Source organism: Cupressus sempervirens, chromosome 3 (genome assembly GCF_028749045.1).
Source record: "Cupressus sempervirens isolate cs-2001-9-10 chromosome 3, ASM2874904v1, whole genome shotgun sequence".
NCBI lineage: Eukaryota > Viridiplantae > Streptophyta > Pinopsida > Cupressales > Cupressaceae > Cupressus > Cupressus sempervirens.
Window position 1 is genome coordinate 709863421 of NC_143120.1, and position 19660 is coordinate 709883080.

The 19660-nt window shown below is 33.6% G+C and overlaps 1 pseudogene across 1 annotated transcript; it reads left to right on the forward strand.

Annotated features, from left to right (window-relative positions):
- The first annotated feature begins 13849 nt into the window (after positions 1–13849).
- On the forward strand, positions 13850–19309 carry LOC149568730 (uncharacterized; annotated as a pseudogene). The gene is made up of 7 exons (XR_016362638.1): positions 13850–13975; positions 15511–15606; positions 15709–15767; positions 15872–15976; positions 16063–16172; positions 18788–18845; positions 18938–19309. The product of XR_016362638.1 is annotated as an uncharacterized LOC149568730 (transcript).
- The last annotated feature ends 351 nt before the right edge of the window (positions 19310–19660 follow it).

A 19660-nucleotide genomic window follows, 5' to 3' on the forward strand; every position in this document is an offset into this window, starting at 1 on the left:
TCGAGCAATCTCTAAGGACATTGATAGGTGAAGACTTTCTAAAAAATGCTTCAAGAACAATCTTCTATGTTAATATTGTTTCATGATTCTTGTCGAATTGTATGGACTTGGTACAAGAAGCAACAATCATTGAGAAACTAGAAAATGCTTATGTATGAGAGTACTTTGTGCCACCAACATTATACCATGAAGCAATTTGTGCATATCGAGGAACTCAACATGCATCTATTGTTGGTGGCCTCTTTTCCCATAAAGCACTTGAAGAGTGTGAGGTTGCATCATGAGTTTATAGTGTTGTGCATCTAGCTATTACTAATGAATGTGATCTTGTTCTAGTTCATGCATTGAATGCACACGTTGCTCACTTGGGTGAATGTCTTGTGACAAGATTGAAAAAATGTGTACAATGCATTCATGTCTTTGTACATAGATCGACCTAAGGGAACTAGTGTTCCATGTGAACAGAAGAATCCAAGTGAGAAACAACTCCCAACTGAAGCAGATCTGACTACTCCAACTACAAATTTAACTACTCCAACTCCTTCAACTATAAGCTTTTCACGAACTATTTGATTGTCTAGTAGTACTATAAATTGACTTCTGCTCATAAATTGAAAGTACTAATGTCCTAGTTCAATTATCACATCATCCTTTTCCTATGGTTACATGTATGTATGAAGTGTGAAAAATAGCATAGAGACTATTGTCGTTTTCCTATTGTTACATGTATCTATAAAGTATGGAGAATACTGTGGAGACTAGGTGCTCTATCTAGGCACTTTATGCTATCAACGATCAAGTATGTACAAGTAATATGAGTATTGTATCAATATATGACTAAAAATATTATTAAAATAATGTATCTTCTAACTTTTCTATGAATCTAATTGGTTGTAAACTTAGGATACTATAATTACTATGGAGAACTTTAGAACTTGAATACTAATTATACTATTAACATGCAATGAATAGTGGAATGCATTATCATTTAAGAAATGCATTGATGCAAAATTAAACATTGTAAATGATAGTCATTTGTTGCACATTTATATTAATGATATTTGTATGACTATTGCCATAAAAAGTATATTAATGAAAAAATCACACTAAGTTGAAGATATATCTTAGAACTAATTGATGCTCAGTAAATTCTAAGAAATGTTCCTCATTGTAAATAGGTTTTTCATCTCTACATTACACAAGTATGGATTTTCTTGATGCATTTCTTTCATTAGATTGCAATACATATCACCTCTCTGAAAGTCCAAAATCTAGTATTCTTGAAAAAATTCTAGAACTTCTAGACAAATGCCAAAGAAAAATATTAGAAAAATATTTTTATGATAAGTATGTTGTCGTGTTCAAATATGATGGATTGGGAGACATTCAACCAATACCAGACACCAATCAAATTCATGTTCTATCCCCATTCATGACTAATGGTGAATTAATTTACCTAAAACATCTAGCGTGGCAATACAGGGAAGCTCATATCATAGTTCATTGTCAAGATATCATAAGACATTGCCCTCTTGGAAATCACACTATAGAAGAATTGACAGCAATTTTCAATCCAGCATGCAAGACATTATTTTGTGAAGTATCACAATTTAGCACGATTGTTGAAGATGAAACATTTTTATCCACAATAAACCTTGTGGTAACATATCCAACCTTTTCACTTGAATGGATTATAAGACATGACAATACAGAGATTCTTGGGCAATAGTATGATAATGATACAGGAGCCTTGGTAGCTAAGATCATAAAGCACCATTACTCATGTCATTTTTTGTTTGTATTTGAGAATAATTTTGCACCACTTGCCATTCATCTTGTAGCTGATATTGGGAGATGGCACCTTCTTTACTGATGAACTAATGATTACAAGATGACAACCACCACAAGAATATAGTGATGATGTATAAGCTTATGCTTGCTGTGAATGAAAGTTCACAACTTGCATGTAAAAGCTATAATATTTTTCACTGTGACATAGTATAATATGTATCTGGTCATTTCTATGTCATTTGTTTCTTAGTGAAGTATCCCTTTAGGCTTCAAAAAATGTACTACAACATGTATCTAGTAATCTTCATCTCTCTTTATAATATATTAGAAGTTTTTTTGAACTTTGACTATTGCAAACATGCGGATAGCTTTGTTTAACTAACCATGTTTTTGCAAAGTTTGCTAAGAACTAGTAATAGTTTTATCTACTACATTTAATGCGCGCACAATGATTATGCTACACAATAGATTATTTTCGCATAGGTAGAATAAGAGCTAGTGACCTAATTAATGTTGTGAAGGTTTTATTATGCTTTTCTTAATATGATACTTTGATTGCAAAACAGGAAAATCAACAAGGATCAAATACACAAGCTTGGCAATTGAGTGAAGAACAAAATAGTGAGTAAAGTTATACATTTTATTAGAATCCAAAAAATTTCAAAGCTACAAGTTTCCAAAATCTACTTATTTCCTTCTATTTTATTTCCTTAAGATCCATGTTAGCATTTCATAAGATCTCTATTAGCATAAGTTTTTTGTGTTCAAAGTAATGATTGTTAACAAATGTACTACAATATGTATCATTTCTTTAAGATCCATGATAGCATTTCATAAGATCTCTACTGACATAAGTTTTTGTGTTCAAAGTAATGATTGCGAACAAAAAAAATCAAAGAAACGGTGTGCTTGAATAGATCTCAGAGATGCAAACTTACTAATTGTATTGTCTTCTTCACAAGCACACAAAATCTACAATTAGAACCTCATAGAATAGATTGGAATGCATATATACATTTTTAGGTCAAGACCACTCGCAATCTAAGAATTTGTTTTCCACTTTTGAATTGTGTCTCTAGATTGGTGACCCCCTTGCAATGAATGGAGCATATCCACAGAACATGATGACTAAGTTGGCTGAGAACAAAACTGAGTATGTGCCTACCTATGATGAACTTGTAACAAAAGCATAGATGACACTAATCTTGATAATATTGGTGGATTTTACACTATTCTTCATGGTGGAGAATACTTTGTGGTTTGTAACATTAATTGTCGTGAGTACAATAGTCATATTGCATGCATTTGGCATGTAACTGAGCAACATACAATAATAGTAATGTCACTAGTCATGACAATAATATGACATTTAGTATTTATTGGCTAGTAGTGTTGTGATTAATCATAGTATAGAAATACTGTTTATAATGGAGATAAGCTACAAGTAACTGTTGACAAAAGATGATTACAAAGAATATGACAACAATAATTTTTTAGCTACTATTTTCTGGGATTGCATATCGTTTTCATTTCTTTATAATTGAAATTGTTGTTTGAGAGGATTGGTCATTTGTAATGTAATGTAAATATGTGTGTATTGAAATATGTCTTAACAAAAGTTTAATTGTGATATAGAAACACAAAAGAAGAAATGGAGAAGATGTATAGGGGTGTTCACAAGAAAACATCTAGTTGATTTTCAAAAGAGATAACATTGCCCAAGCTACAAAGACAAAAATGCTAGGAACATTTGACACAGCAGAACAAGCAGCCTTTGCATATGACATGGCCAACATGTCAACGAGAGGCAATAATGCACACACCAACTTTTGTCATGTCAACTGTACACCTCATAATCTACCTTGCAATGTGCAGGGCACTCAGATCTCAACTAGAATGAGATCAAACAGGAAGAAAACTAAATTCATGAAGTTGTTCGAATTGCAAGAACGTACTGAAAAAGTTGAAGAAAGCAAAGGATATATGTCATTTTGCAATGGATCTAAAATCTGTCCAAAATAAAAGTCATATTGAGGTGTCTAGAAATGTTCAAGTGGTCGTTATGTTGCACAAGTGTAGAATCCCATACAACAAAAGCAAAAATGGCTAGGAACATTTGATACCAAAGAGGAAGTTATTATCACATATGATATGGCTGTAATTTCCTTCAAAGGATACAAAGCCATTACAAATATTGTGTGTCCAAATACATACATACATGAAACAAAAAGTATCTCTCACTTAGAGAAAGATCAACATGGATTGACCCTTCAAGTTGAACAATGACCAATAGAAACATAAAGAAATGGTCTGTTGTCAATGGTCTATACAAATGATCATTTTAGTCATAAAATACCTATCATTGAGAACCAACACTTTCTAACTATGATGCACATGAAACCTAACATCCTTGAAAGTTTTCATAGAATTCGAGTACAAGATCTTTCATGGAAAGAACATATAAATTCCATATATGTTGCTAGCATAGATAACATGTATTCTTCAGAAAGTGACACACAAAATCACTACCTATTATCTGAATCAACTTATCCCAATGCAATTGGACTACCCAATTTTAAAACAAGTTATTAGAATATACATCCCTCAAATTTTATAAACTCATGCCCATTGCAACTATTGCAACAAGATGTTCCCCCATGCACCTGTCTCATGAAAAATGGAATTCTGCAATTCTCAAAATGGATACAATTATAGAAAAATTTGCTAGTAATGTTCCCAATGAAAATGTTCCTTCATTTCTAAACAATCTTGCTACCAATCCTAACAATATAGACATGCACGGTGTTAACCATGACACGTTTTACTTCTCCAATTTCCATGTGACATCAGGATATACAGGTCCTGAATGTCATGGTCTAAGTGATAATAATGTTATTGAGCTTCACCATTGAATTTATGATTCAAATGGTACAGACATAGAGCAATCTCAACATTATTTCTATTGCTCATATTTGATGTGGAGATGTGAAGAGAAGGTGAAAAAAGCATAAAGATAACATGGATACATGATCAGAGAAAAGAATAGTAGCAATTTTTGTATTCGCTACTTGTGTTTTGTATTAGCATCTTTCTTTTTTGAATATTTCATCGATGACTGTTTAATATTGTGGTGGTGATGCGAAGAGGAAAGGTGAAAAAAACATAAAGATAACATGGAGATATGACCAAAGAACAAGAGGAGTATCAATTTTTGTATTCACTACTTATGTTTTCTATTAGCATTTTGTTTTTTGAATATTTCATCAATGAATTCTAATGATGCAACATGTTATGTGTTTTTTAGTCTAGTATCATAATATATCTTTTTCTAATATGTAATAGTAGAAGATATAAGAATTATAAGTTTTTGTACTACCTACATGTCTTTAGGTTAACATTTATCATTGTGAAGTAGTGTATTCAATTATTACTCTATAAAAATATCAATGTGGAAATACACTTTTCTTGTCATGACAACCATAGTCCAAATCTAAATCATTCTATGAAAGTTGAATTGTGTGATACTAGATACTTGTGAATAAATGGGACTAAATATTGCAATGTATAGTATAGTTTCTTATGGAAAGTGTAATTTTAAAGAATAGTAAAATCAAAGTAAATAATCCAAGATAACTAAAAATAGTATTGAAAAGATGAATCTTGTCATGCAAGAAAGAAATATCTGCATGTAGAAAAGAAACATTGCACAAGTATACAAGTGATAAGAAAACCAAGGTGGTACTAGTTCTTTCTGAAACATAAAATGATACAAAATGAAATAAAAATTATAGACCTAGAGCATTACAATCAAACAGGTCAAGATAGAACTTGCAATATTGACATTATACTAGAGAATGAAGGACTATGCAGAGTACCAATATTCGAGTACAACATAGGAGACTGCTTATTTGACTCCTTGGAATTCCTACTAAATTATAGATATACATCACTTGAGCTAAGAAATGGAACCATTGATTACTTCTTACAATGCAAACAAGAAGGTGAATTAGAAACATTGCATTCGTATAGTATAGAACTACATCCACAAACTCTATACGAACTACACCAAGTACATGATCTAGAAACATATTTGTATAGAATGCAACTTTTTGCAAAATAAAACATACACAATGGAGAAGTCGAACTATGGGGAGATATATTCTACATTCATTGGTTATCCAAGTGGTTAAAAATACAAATATGCATTTGGTCAACAACAACATAAAGGAAGTACTTGCACTTCAATGAATCAATACAAGAAGAGGCATACTCAATCCTCTTTCATGATACAAATCCTATTGCTGGTCACTTTGAACCACTACTGAGATTATAGTAAAAAAAAGTCATTCATCGAGCACATATACAATACAACAAACTGAAGAGATTCATAAAAGAGCATAACGCACAACACATTGTAGAAGTTGCAAAAAATAATAATATAGGACATGACAAGGTGCACATTAAAATTATCAAACTAGAAAACCCTAATAGAAAGCATGTACTTCGACTATGTCACCTCAAGAGATTTATCAGAGATTCTTCAAGTAATACTATACAAAATACAACATATGCACTTGGACTATGTCATCTTAAGAAATTTATTAGAGATACACAAAATAATACAATGAATGATGCAAATTGGAGCAAGAACACTTAAAATAAGTCAACATGCACACCTAGAATCCAAAGAGCAAAAAAAAAGAGGCAGGGCAATGTCATCTACTAAAAAAACAAAAACTAGATTGTCACCAATAGAGATATTTGAAACAACAATCCAGGATGCACCAAAACACACATGCTCAATTTGTCAACTATTGTGTTTCATGAAAGACATTAGACCAATGAAACAAAAGGAAAAGAACAACTGTTATAATCTAACACAAACAAAATATGAACTGCCGAATAATTTCATTTGCTGAACATGCTTGTTTACATTGAAACAATTCAAGCTCTCAACATATAGTACACCAAAAAATATTAGAATTAATGGACCAATACAAGAAATGCAAATCCTATCACAATTAGAAGAATGACTAGTGTCAATGAGAATTGCATTTTCTCAAATATGGGAACTGGGATACAAAAGATCACAAGTGGGATTGACAGGTTCTATTATCAATGTTCTTGTAAATATGAACATCATACAAAATGCACCACCACAAGAAACCAATAACACAACAACTCTTGTCATTGCTCTCAAAAGGCACCTGGAATAGAAAAATGCATTTCAAATAGGAATGGTGTGGCCAAATGTAGTGATGCAAGCACTCTCAAAACTCACAAGTGCACCACTATACATAATGGAAAATGTTAAAATAAAAGATAATTGGAAAGAAGCTCTTGAGATTAATGTTGATGATGAAATTACATGAGCAAGTTCTAAAGATGTAACATCCTCTCTGGTTAGTGAAAATGCAACACATTTAGATGATGATGAAGAACATAATGAGCCTTCAGAAACTTTGATACATGGATTTGTTGAATCTAGATCCATACATAAAATGCAAGACAAGATAATTGACATCACACCTGCACAAGAGCACCACCCAATTGGAATATTAAAGACAAATATGCTAAGGAAATGAAAATTTCCACGTTATTCTTTGGAAAATCACATGACGAAGACATTATTCAAATATTTTCTTACCAAAAGATTGCACGATGGGAACTCCTGCAATCAAAAAGGTACTTTGCATACCACACAACGAATATCTTCTTCAAGATTATCAAGATATTGGTACAATAGGTACTTTCCACAATGTTGATAAGAATACAAAGGGGATAATTGAAAGGATGCAAATTGCAAGTGAAAGATGTTAAGCAAAAACCCAACTTGGAAAGAATTCTCAAATCAGACATTGGATATGTTAACTTCAAAAGAATAAGAATATCTCTAGACTATGTACACCAACTTAAGAAGAATATTTTCATAATGATATGCCAACTAGGGCCTCCAATTTTTTTTGTTACTTTTACTAGTGTAGAACAAAATTGGGATCTACTATTAAGTGCACTCGAACAATTGCACAATGTGCATCGGTCAAAAATTCAACAACAACAACAAGAGTACGAAACAAAAAGTGACAAATTTAATATAATAAAGAAAGACCTAGTGACTTGTGCACGATACTATAGGCACACAATAAATGCAATGAAGAAATTAATTTTAACTGATGAATCGTTCTTTGGAAATGTTGTAGATTACTTCTCAGTAACTAAATTCCAGAATCAAGGAAATAAACATGATCATTTCCTACTTTGGGTAAAAAATGCACCAATATATGGAACAAATAGCAGTACATCCATCATATACTTTATCAACAAGTACATTACTTATACAACTAAATATATAGAGCCTAGTCTTCGTACAATTCACAAGCACCACCACACAAAGTGATGTAGAAGACTAAGAAAGATTTCATGCAGATGCAGTTTTCCTTTTCCACCTCTCCAAAGGACAATAATACTTGAACCGTTGTCAGAGAAGAATGAAGTAGTAAGTTCAAAAGCAACAAGTATCTTTGAAAAATTAGAAAAGGCAAACCATGACCTATCATACACATTTCAAATGTTCTTAGATGAAGTTGAAACTAGTGAAGAAGAATACATCTTGGCTCTAAGATCAACTCTACAATAATCAACACTCTTCTTGCAATGAAAGCTATCAGAAATCTAGAACAATAGCTTTGCGAAGAAAATTCCATGACTATGGAAAACTAATATCGATGCACAATTTGTACTAAATGCATATGCTGCAGCAATGTATTGTAGCTCATACATGACAAAAATGGACAAAACAATGACAAATGTATTTAAAGAATACACAATGACCACCAACAAGATAGTATTGATGCAATATGAATGATAACAAAGCTAGGAAATGCACTACTAAATTTACAACAAATGTCATCGCAACAAGCAACACACATAGTTCTATCATTGTCACCAAAGTATAGCTCAAGAAAGTGCATATTCATAGACACAAGAGATGATCACAATCGTACATTTATATTCAAATGCAATAAAGAATTACTTAAAGAACCTGATGAGTCAGGAAATGTCCTCTCTAAATCCTCAGTGGACTATTATTTAACTTGACCTCCAATCCTTCACAACATATGCCTTGTAGAATTTGTCTCCGAGTACAGCAAAAAGGGCACAAAATACACACGAAAAGAAAAATTGAGTATAATACGATTTATCAACTTCAACAAACACATGGACCTAGAAAACTATTGTAGAGAACAACTAATACTCTATGTGCCATTTACAATCAATGAGATCACATTGAAACAATGTTTTGCATCATGGGAACAAGCACATTTATACTATCAACAAATAATCATAATGAATCAAGCAAAGTTTAATCATGACACAACTCCTACATGGGGTGACATGGAAAAAGCAGTCAAGGATCTAGATATTGAAAATGACGACATGGATGGCCAAACCCTCACAGTCAACAAATACAAGCAAATTGAGCAATATGACATATGAAAAAAAAATTCAACACAAGGTACACAAGATACAAAGCAACATATGTTATAACACATTTGAAATCAGCCACCATCCGCAAATTATGGACAACAATGAGTACTACAAATTGAGGCAAATGTTAAATAGAGAACAACAAGCAATTATCAAAGACATTGTTAAAAAATAAATTAAAAACAACAAAAACCCATTGCATCTTTTCTTGACAGGCGAAGCTGGAATTGGAAAGACTTTCATTGCAAAAGTTATATACCAAGCTCTCCTTTGGATCTACAATAAGTACATTGATAGTGATCCCAACAAACCAAAGGAACTAATAATTGCTTACACAGGAAAAGTATCACACAACATAGGTGGAGTCACATTACATTCAACATTCCACATACCTTTTATCACATATAACTTCTTGCCACTTAATAGCAACATACTAGATGCAATTTCAAACCACTATCATCAGTTGCGTGTACTTCTCATTGATGATATATCATTAGTCAGTGCCACATTCCTATGTTACATTGACAGACGATTGCATGAGATAATGCAAGTGCCCACTGTATACTTTGGAAATGTTGATATAATTTTTTGCGGAGACTTGTACCAAGCACAACTAGTGCTTGACCCAGTTGTATTTGAAAATAAAGCAACTATGTCAAAATTGATGCCTTACAATTTTTGGACAGACAATGTTAAAAATTATTTGTTAACATGTACAGTAAGGAAAAACGATGAAAAATTCATTAATGTTCTCAACAAATTATGAATAAGCATGCAAACAAATGAAGATCTGCACTATATCAACGAACAATGCATGAGGAAACCACCATCCGACCCAACACTCCCGTTCCTCTTCTATAGAAGAACCGATGTCGATGCTCATAATACAAAAATGCTTGCAATAGTTCCTGGTGAAATGAATGTCCTCAATGCCATTAATAAACATGATGAAAATAATAGTGCATTATGCCTACACACACGAACAAACCAAATATTTTGGTAGAACTATATGTAGGAAACTATAACACAAAAGATGGTCTAGTAAATGGATCAGATGGCATATTCAAAGCATACACTGATAAGATTTAATGACAATACAATCAGACAACAACAACACAAGAAACTCGTATAATGCTATACAGAAAAAAAATGAAAATAACTGGGTACCGATACTACGCATTATTCAACCTATCCAAAATGCATCGATCATAAATAAAATTATTGTACAAAAACAATTCCCTATACAGATAGCATGTGCAAGAACAATACACAGGTCACAAGGGCCTACAATGGAGGCAATGGCTTTTGACCCCATAGGTTTGAGACAACATGGATTAACATACACAACACTATCACAAACTAAAACAATTGACTCATTATTCTTGTTAAAGCATCTATCATAAAAAAAAATCAAAATCAAAGAGAGAATACATCTTGAAATGTCTCACCTACAATCAAGTGCAAAATGGCAATTCGAGAATGATGATACATGTTCTCATAACACACCATCCATGCTATTATGTACTCTAAACACACGTAGTTTAAAGCCTCGCATAAATGACATAACTAATGACTATGATTAAATGTCATTTGACATCATCTGCATTCAAGAATTACACATGAAAATCCCTAAAATAAATGATCAATTCCAACATTTCAACAACTTCAATACCTACCACATATATGGTATAATGACACTAGCCAACAAAATCCTAGTCATTTCAAAGATAAAACAATACAACACAACAAATATGGAATCCATTACAATAACAACTTTGATCAAAAGCAATGAACTAAATATGTGTAATCTTTATGCAAGACCTAACACACCCATTGAAGAACATGCCACTATTGTTCAACAAGTCATTGCATATGTCAAACCAATCACTAATTTATACATTGCAGGCGATTTCAATATTGATATGTCAACAAGAAATGCTAGGAAAGAAAATCTTGAAAAGTATATGCAAGACCACAACATGAATTACACCATAGAAAAAATACAAAATGTATACAACTCATCAATTGATCACATCTGGACAAACTCAAGTAATATATGTTGTTTTTACAAAGCGAAAGTATACTGGACTGACCACCTTGCTACATTCATAAGGTTCCATACTCCACTCTAGATTGCTAATATATGGACAACCAAACACAAAATTAAATAGAAGAACACATACAGTAATGCAAATATATCTTACACCTAGGAGTTTTATGTATAAAAAATAATAACTCTAATTTAATAGTATATATTTCAATGTTCTACATTTTTGTGCAACACAATAATGGAAGGAAGCAAAAGAACAGAAAAGGGAACACATGTCAAGCAAGAGCAAACAACAAAAAGGTACCAAGCTTTTCTCATCTCCAATAACATGAATTCCTACATGAAAAATGATCAATCAATACATGAATTTCTAGTATTTGAAGAAATGTTAAATATGAAACCACTACAATACTAAACTAACACCATAATACTTTGTGCAGGTCTAAACTAGGAAACTCCAATGCAATATCAATTGAGGACTTGAATGCAAGAAAAGTAGAAAATACTTTTGGAGGAGACATACTTGTCGTATATATAGCAGCATTGGATAGAGACAACAAAACACGAGAGGTGCTACGTGCAGACCTGACAGACTTTAAAGGAGAAATGACAATAACTTTAAATGTGACAAAGAACCTCGTACAAGAGTACAAAAACAAGATAGTTTCAGGAACATCCATTATAGTGTTAGGATTTCAAATAGGACACAAAGCAACCTATGATCGCAGGGATTCTGATTGCATCTTGAAGCTCCAAGATTCAATCACAATTGAAACTATATCGTGACTTTGCCAAGAATACAAATTCATACCAATCACCACAATCAAACAACTACTCACAAGCACAAGTACCTATGCCATTGGTACAATAGGTGCACTAGTAGTTTTAGGATGACAGACAGACTCCCACTATGTTGTTGACATAAAAGACAAAAATAATGATGATGACAAAGTATAGGTAAAAAGCACACTAAACACACCTTCTTTTTATGCAACATGTACAATAGTCATGCTCCTATTGAGTACAGAGTTCTAAAAGTAGAAAATAAAAATCTCTTGTGAATGACTAGCTCCAAATCAACTTTACATTCCAAGAAGAATCCATGCAAATAGTAATCCAATTACAAAGAGGTGAGACTCCAACAATGTTGTTTAGAAACATTGTACAACAGAACGACATGGACAAAATATTTCGCACAGGGGTTGCTACATACATCTGTACACTAAAAGACAAGAGAACATTGGATGCCTTGAATGCATTGCTACAAACAACACTACAGATAAGCAAACTCAGATAATTCAACACTTCAACTACTAATTAATTCATACACAAGCTACATTAATATCAAAACATATCTTGCAGGTTGATAGGGTTCTCAAAGTAGCCAACTCATTCGCAAATCCATTTAATGCATTTTGTTCCCAATGCAACTTAAAATTTGAAGATTATGGAATGGTAGAAGACAAAACAACTTATTGCAATATATGCAATCAAGAGGTTGCATATGTATATTCATCATACCTAAAGACTATAATCACAATTGAAAACAAACAAATCATTCAATGGTCAATAGACAAAACCATTGTTGGACAACTACTACTAAGCCTGAAAGACACAAAAGTTGAGGACTACACACAAGACAAATCAAAGTTCATCTTTATCCTCCAAGATTTCACTGTGAAAGGTCAATTCGCATTAAACCAGAACAATGTCATCAATCATGTTATGACAAATGGAGATTGAAAAATTGCTCACAACAAAAGGTAAATATGACTAGTCACAAATTAACATTTATTTAAAATATGAAAAACAAGTTATTATGAGAGACATAATTACAATATACTAACATGCACAAAATGGAATTTGTAGGTATCATGGATAGCTATAATGACATATCAAGCTATAGTTAATGGTAGTTACAAAAGATATCAGTCAATATAAAGTCAAATGTGTAATCAAATAATGTATATGCATAAGTTTCATATCCAAGTACACTCCCTATGTCATATATGGATAATGAAATAATATATATGCATTGACATGCTATGAGATATACTTTTGCTCTATCAAGTATAACATGATTGAGTAGATGCTTTGCTAATGTAAACTATTATTGAAATATAATGAAAAATTACATCACATGCTTTATTCTATTGCATATCCAATGTATAAAACACTATCTAAATTGATACTTGTCATATGTAAAAACTATACTTATAAAGGAACTTTGCTTTGCATCCTTGTTATTGTTATTATTATTATGTTGATAAAGACTTGTAGGTTAAAAGTTTACATGTGCGAGGATTAAGGCTAGGAGATTAGCGGGAATCAGTTTAGCATTAACACAATTATATCACAATTATATCTTTAAAGATTATATATTTAGCACCAATTAGCCTATCAAACCCTATCATATTCCACGGATTTCGGAAGAATTTATTCTTCAAAATAGTTTTCTAAAACCGTTCACATCCACCGACTCATAAAAATCCTTATCGTGGTTTAGCATCTGGAATTGGTACCAAATAGACAGTTCTGAAGCAGCCGGCGAGAAATCGAGCTTGCAGTTTGCAAGTGGCACTTGTTCGGCTGACGGGGTTACGGCGTGCGTGCTCAGAGTTCTTCGCATTCTGCCTTATTTATTCGGTAGGCGTTCCAAATATTTGGCCAGTTAGGTTTTGATTTATTTCAGGGTTTGCTTTGATAGGAAAACAGTCGGGCTGTTTATTGTTTTTGTGGGATTGTTGAACGTACGTATTCAATAGGGTTCGCAGGTTTTGTGATTTATTCTCAGTTGCTTTCAGTTATATTGGTTTTAAATGTTTCGCATGTTTTCACACGGAATGATAGGTTACAAGTTAAAGCTTACATTCTTAGTTGTGGCGTTATGGATTTGAGTAATAGGATTTGCAAAACCATTAGTATTGCATATGATTCAGAGAGGCTTCGTGTATTAGGGCTTGAAGTTGTTGAGTATTAGGGTTTGACAATATTAGCATATCAATGCATGTTTTTATTTGGCTAACTTTACAAGGGACTGGTGTGCCTAGGGTGATTTGAAGGAGTTGATTTATAAATTGGTAGGCTTTGTGAGGTTTCCAGGCCATCAGGATAAGGGTTTGTAAAATTATGTCGAAAGGTGCTAGGGATTTTAGAAAGGCTTTGAAAAGTACTGTTTTCACGTGATTGTGCGGTGAGTCCTACTTTGCTTTTTTGCATTGTTTGTTTTTCCATCATTAGCGTATTAGGGTTTAGAAGGTTGTCGGCGTTGAGCTTGAAACTGTTGCTTAGGGTTCAGTGATATCATTCACTTTGTTGTTGAGTAGCACGGCAGAGAATTTTAAATAGCAGCGTGAGAAATAATTTTTACGATTATTGCATGCATAAATGCTTGAAAACAATTTGTAGTATTGCTGCTGAACGTTTACTCAAGTATATGGAGACTTGTGATATATTCTTTTTTGTGTAGTTTTAAATTAAAAGCTTGAAAATTGAGGGGTATTTCTGTCAATTTTGAGCTTATGCCATGCGGATCATTTGTACTTATTACATGTTATTCTTATCCTATTCTCCAAGTTGGTTGTTAGTGATTGTCATGATATTGAATTATTGGGCGCTGGTTGATTATATTTTATATGTAAATCCTTGGAAGATTGATTCCTTACAAAATCATTGAGTAGGATTGGTGGATCAGTATTGCTCTATATATGTATTGCCAAATGTTTTGTAATTTGTTGGAAAACTCGCAAGGGCACAATCTTATTGCTTTTGTTTGAAGTTGGTGGTGGTGCTAATTGAGGGTTGACATCCCGTTTGGATGTTTATTTAAAAAATACAATTCGTTCTGTTTTTTTTTAGTAATGGTTTGTATATGATTGGCTATTTTTACTCACCGTAATTTTAGAAGATTGAATATTATCTCTTTGTCCAGTTTGCATCAAATTACACACTATCTAGTATCTATTCTACATGCATTTGGGAGAGTTTTTGAATTGGAAGGATTCTGTTATGTTTATGCATATCAAAGACATATTGTGGACGTTGCTTTTACACATGTTTCCATGGTTTTATTATGTAAGAGCACTTTTTGTTAAGCATTTGAACATTTTAATTTTGGGTAGGTCTTTTAGCATCATTTTGGTCTAGTGCAGATATCTAATTGAATTTTTCGCTATGGATAGCTTTTTAGCAGTTGAGTACTGTTACCATGGGAAGTTTGCCACCACTCACTGCTGATGCAATTGCACTTACTGAAAAGAAAATGGACATGACACTTGGTAGGTGGAAAGGTGTCCTTTTTTACAGTAATCCCACAACTGTTTGATGTTACTTTTCACTGTAAATGCAATTAGTTGATGTGTTGGTATGATTAATGTCAGATGACATCATAAAAATGTCGAAGAAAACCAAGCCAAAGATAAGGAAGCAGCGAAACTCGGTAAGTAATAGGGCTCATTTGAAGTTACATGGTATTCAGTTATCTTTAAACTTCCATCTGAAGTTTTAGTTGATTTGATACTGAGAACATGTGGGACTCTGCAGAATAAGAGCCAGCGGCCTTTTCCAAACAAATTTGGTTCAAGGGATGTTGCTTCCAAAGCCCATGTCCAACAATCAGTGGCTGCAAGATCTTCAGCTCTCAGACAGGTAGAACCTAATGCGCTGTATTTGTATGTATACCTGTGATTTGTTAATTGAATGCATTTACAACTTGCATGTTTTCATGTTTTTAGGCAAAGCTTGCAGAAATGAGGTCAAGGAATGGAAATAATCAGTTTCCAACTGTGAAAGAGGCAGCAAGAAGGGTAGCTGTTGCAAGATCTGTCCAGTGGAACAAGAGAAGGTATTCCGTTTCTGATCATATATAAATAATTTAATTTCTTGATACCTAAACTGTGTTTGAATGCTAATATATTTTTTCTACTGACAAATTTGAGTGTAATTTTCTGTCACAGGTAATGGTGCTTGCCTTTTATTTGTACTGGTATTTGGCAAGTTTCTGTGAAGCACATTTATGTATATGGCAAGTTGCGGTTGATTACTTTGATCTATTAATCATCCATCAACATCTTAATTGAGCTACACGAATATTAGCCAGAATTACTTGAAGAACCTCATCACACATGTATAGTGGCTTCGCAGCATAATTTGAATTCAAGGAATTTTTGAGAACTGAGGTGGTTTATTATTTATTTAGAGGTGGAGTTCTGTCGACGAATATAGTAATCAGTCCAGTAACATCATAGCTGGAATCATAATGTGTGATGGGAAGTGGGTGGTATTAACTTAAATGTGCTAGTGTGGGCTATTTTCTTGTGCAGAGAACTGTTTTCTGCCTAAATGCTGTGGTATGCCTTGCATGGAAACATTGTGCTTGCTGCTAGTGAGTTTTGTGGTTAAAGTTGCGGTAGTCGCTCTTGGGAAAGTTCAATATGAACTTTGGAGGCCGGTTGAACTTTTTGGAGAAGTGCAGAAGTTTGTTTTCTGTTTCCTTGTTTCCCAAAGCTATGGAGTATATGCTTCATTCCTTTGGTTTGTTCAAGCAAAGAACCTAAATGCAGGGTCATGATTCACAAAATGATATTTTTGTGATAGTTGAGACATTGTAGACTTCAGTTGTGGGGACACAACCTCCTAGCATATGTTCAAGCTTCTCTAAGCTACAATGCCTTTCTGTTAGAGATAATCTTAACAAAGATCAGAAACGAAGTAATAGGAAATGGGTGTTTGTTTTTGCTGATAGCCAAGCAAAGGAAGGTGATCTGATGGATAGGACAATCATGGAACCTTTAAATTACATGAAAGTTGGCTCAATTGTTTGAGCTAAATGCTCTAAGTAAAACCTTTGATCAACAGGATCATCAACATGAGATAAAACTATTCTAAATAAAACGCCAATTTGACGAAATCTATTGGGCCATGCTTTTGGTTTTCTGATTCGGCTGTCCATTATATGAGTTTGTTTGCATTGATGGCGACTGGTTGAGTTTTCTGTTTTGTACTTTGTTTCCAGCATCTAATCTACTATTGAGAGTCGAGACTGCTACAATCTGGCTAGGATTTAGTAGGCACAATCTCCAAGGTTTCAGTTTGAATCATTTGTGTGGTATAAGCCATGTGATCCTATTCTATGCTGTCTGAAATCAAAGACTGGTAAGCTTATGTTGTTGACCATCAGAAGTGACAGTTTTCATGAAATGAGCAGAGAACTCCAGTTCCATCTTTTGGCTTTAAAAGAAAATATCACCAACTCTCTGGGTAATTTTACTTTAAGGGTTTTGTTTGAGGTGCACTACTTTGTACTGTCAGGTATTTCACATCATATAGATCATCTCTTCCATTGCCAGGATGTTCTTTGAAAGGCGAAGCTTTGAGTTGAAAGAGTTCCTCCAGGTGTTACATTTCATTGTTTTCATGAGGTTTTAGCAATTATCTTTCCTAAAATCTTCTTGTTTTAAAGAAAAGCTTACCAACTCTCTCCGAGTTATTCAACATTCAAGATTCTTCTTAAGGTGCAGTATTTTTAACTCAGGCATCATAGGCCACAGAAATGACTTCATCCATTTCCATGATGTACCTTTTGAGAGTGAAACTTCTGAGTTGGATTAATGCCTCCCATGCGTGTCATCATATTCTGTCTATATAGCCAGCCTATGTAATTAATGAATTGTATCAACTAAGTCTTGAGTTGGATTAATGCCTCCCATGCGTGTCATCATATTCTGTCTATATAGCCAGCCTATGTAATTAATGAATTGTATCAACTAAGTGTTGTTTTCATTTTCTTAAGCATCTGGTTGTAGTGTGGAGATTCTGACAGGTCAGCCTTTAATCTATATTATGAGGCTTCGGGTAATTTCATGGTTACAGACACTGTAGAGTACTCTTGAAACCAGGATTACAACCAAACTGCAGCACTCTTACTACTATGCAGTAGTCAAAATGATGTTTAACATTTTGGATTTTGGGTTGCAGGGTTGTTGCCCAGCTTGATGGGCACAAGGGCCAAGTATCGAGAATGCTTCTTGGTTCTTGTGCGGCAAACAGGCAAAATGTCTAATTCAGAAGTCTTACTGACAGAACTAATTTTACAACATGATACCAAGGCATTTTTGTTGTTTAAGTGTTTTTTAAGGCTCCTGCAGTATTTCTATAATTTAGATAGTTACATTTCTCAGGTAAAATTGCATCTGTCACTTGGCCTTATGAAATGGTGAGGTTAGGAATTTTTTTGGCAGTTACAGATTTTATGATGATTTCAGTTCTACCTTTTGACATTTAGTATGCCATTTATTTTTCTGTTAGGGTTGACAGCCTCTATTATGTTGACATGATTTTTATGTTGTGTAAATTTCAAATCTTTCTTATATATTTAATATAAAGAAAATCTTTAAGAAGTTGTCTTCTTTATATGGTGCTTCTGTTATATTTTTTTAGTGTACCTTTTTTTGGATGCAGGAATGGAGCATTTTCTGTACCAATTAACAGGCCTTTAACTATGGTTTCTCCATACAAGGTATGCTAAACCCTAAAATCATTATATTGTGTAATGTTTTATTGCAAGGTATGCATATCGTTTTATGATTGTTACTTTGTTTTTATTTATAGGTCAATGGACCTGTGAAACAGAGGCCGCAAACCCTTGATTCCCTTTTTGCAAATATGAAAGAGCAGCGGCTGAGGGCACAGTCTCAGGCTAGTGGAAGGCAGAATGGTGGCAGGCCGAATGGTGTAAGGCAGAATGGTGTGAGGCAGACAATTGGGAGGCAAAATAGTGGTGGGAGGCAGATTCTTGGTGGGAGGCAAAATGGTGGTAGGCAAACAGGTGGGAGGCCTACCAACTTCGCCAACAAACAGATGAATTTTGGAAATCGTCAAGGAAATTATGGTGGTTATCAGAATTTTTTTTTACCCCATCAGAGATCAACCTAGCGTGAATAGGCATCCACTGCTATTACTGATTATTTTGTTGAAACAAAATGGATGCCTCTGTTTTTGATTGAGGTGCTCTCCAAATTGGACTGTGAGAACTGTGCTGATTTGGGAGACGAATTTTTTAGACTCTGATAGTTTGAGGGTATTAATCAGGGATTTTGGTTTTGGTGATCATAAGTCGGTTCACAACTGAAGGTTTTCAAATGAAAGGCCCAGCACCGCACTGACAAGTTCAAACTTGCCAAGGAAAGTTGAACCAGCAAAACTCTCCGGTGTTACTGTATATATTGGTTTTTAATTATATACCCTACTTTTTACAGTTGTTGTCAAAATCTTTCATTAATCGAATGAATAATCAAATGTTGCGGATGCTTTCATTGTGATATTCAAAATTTC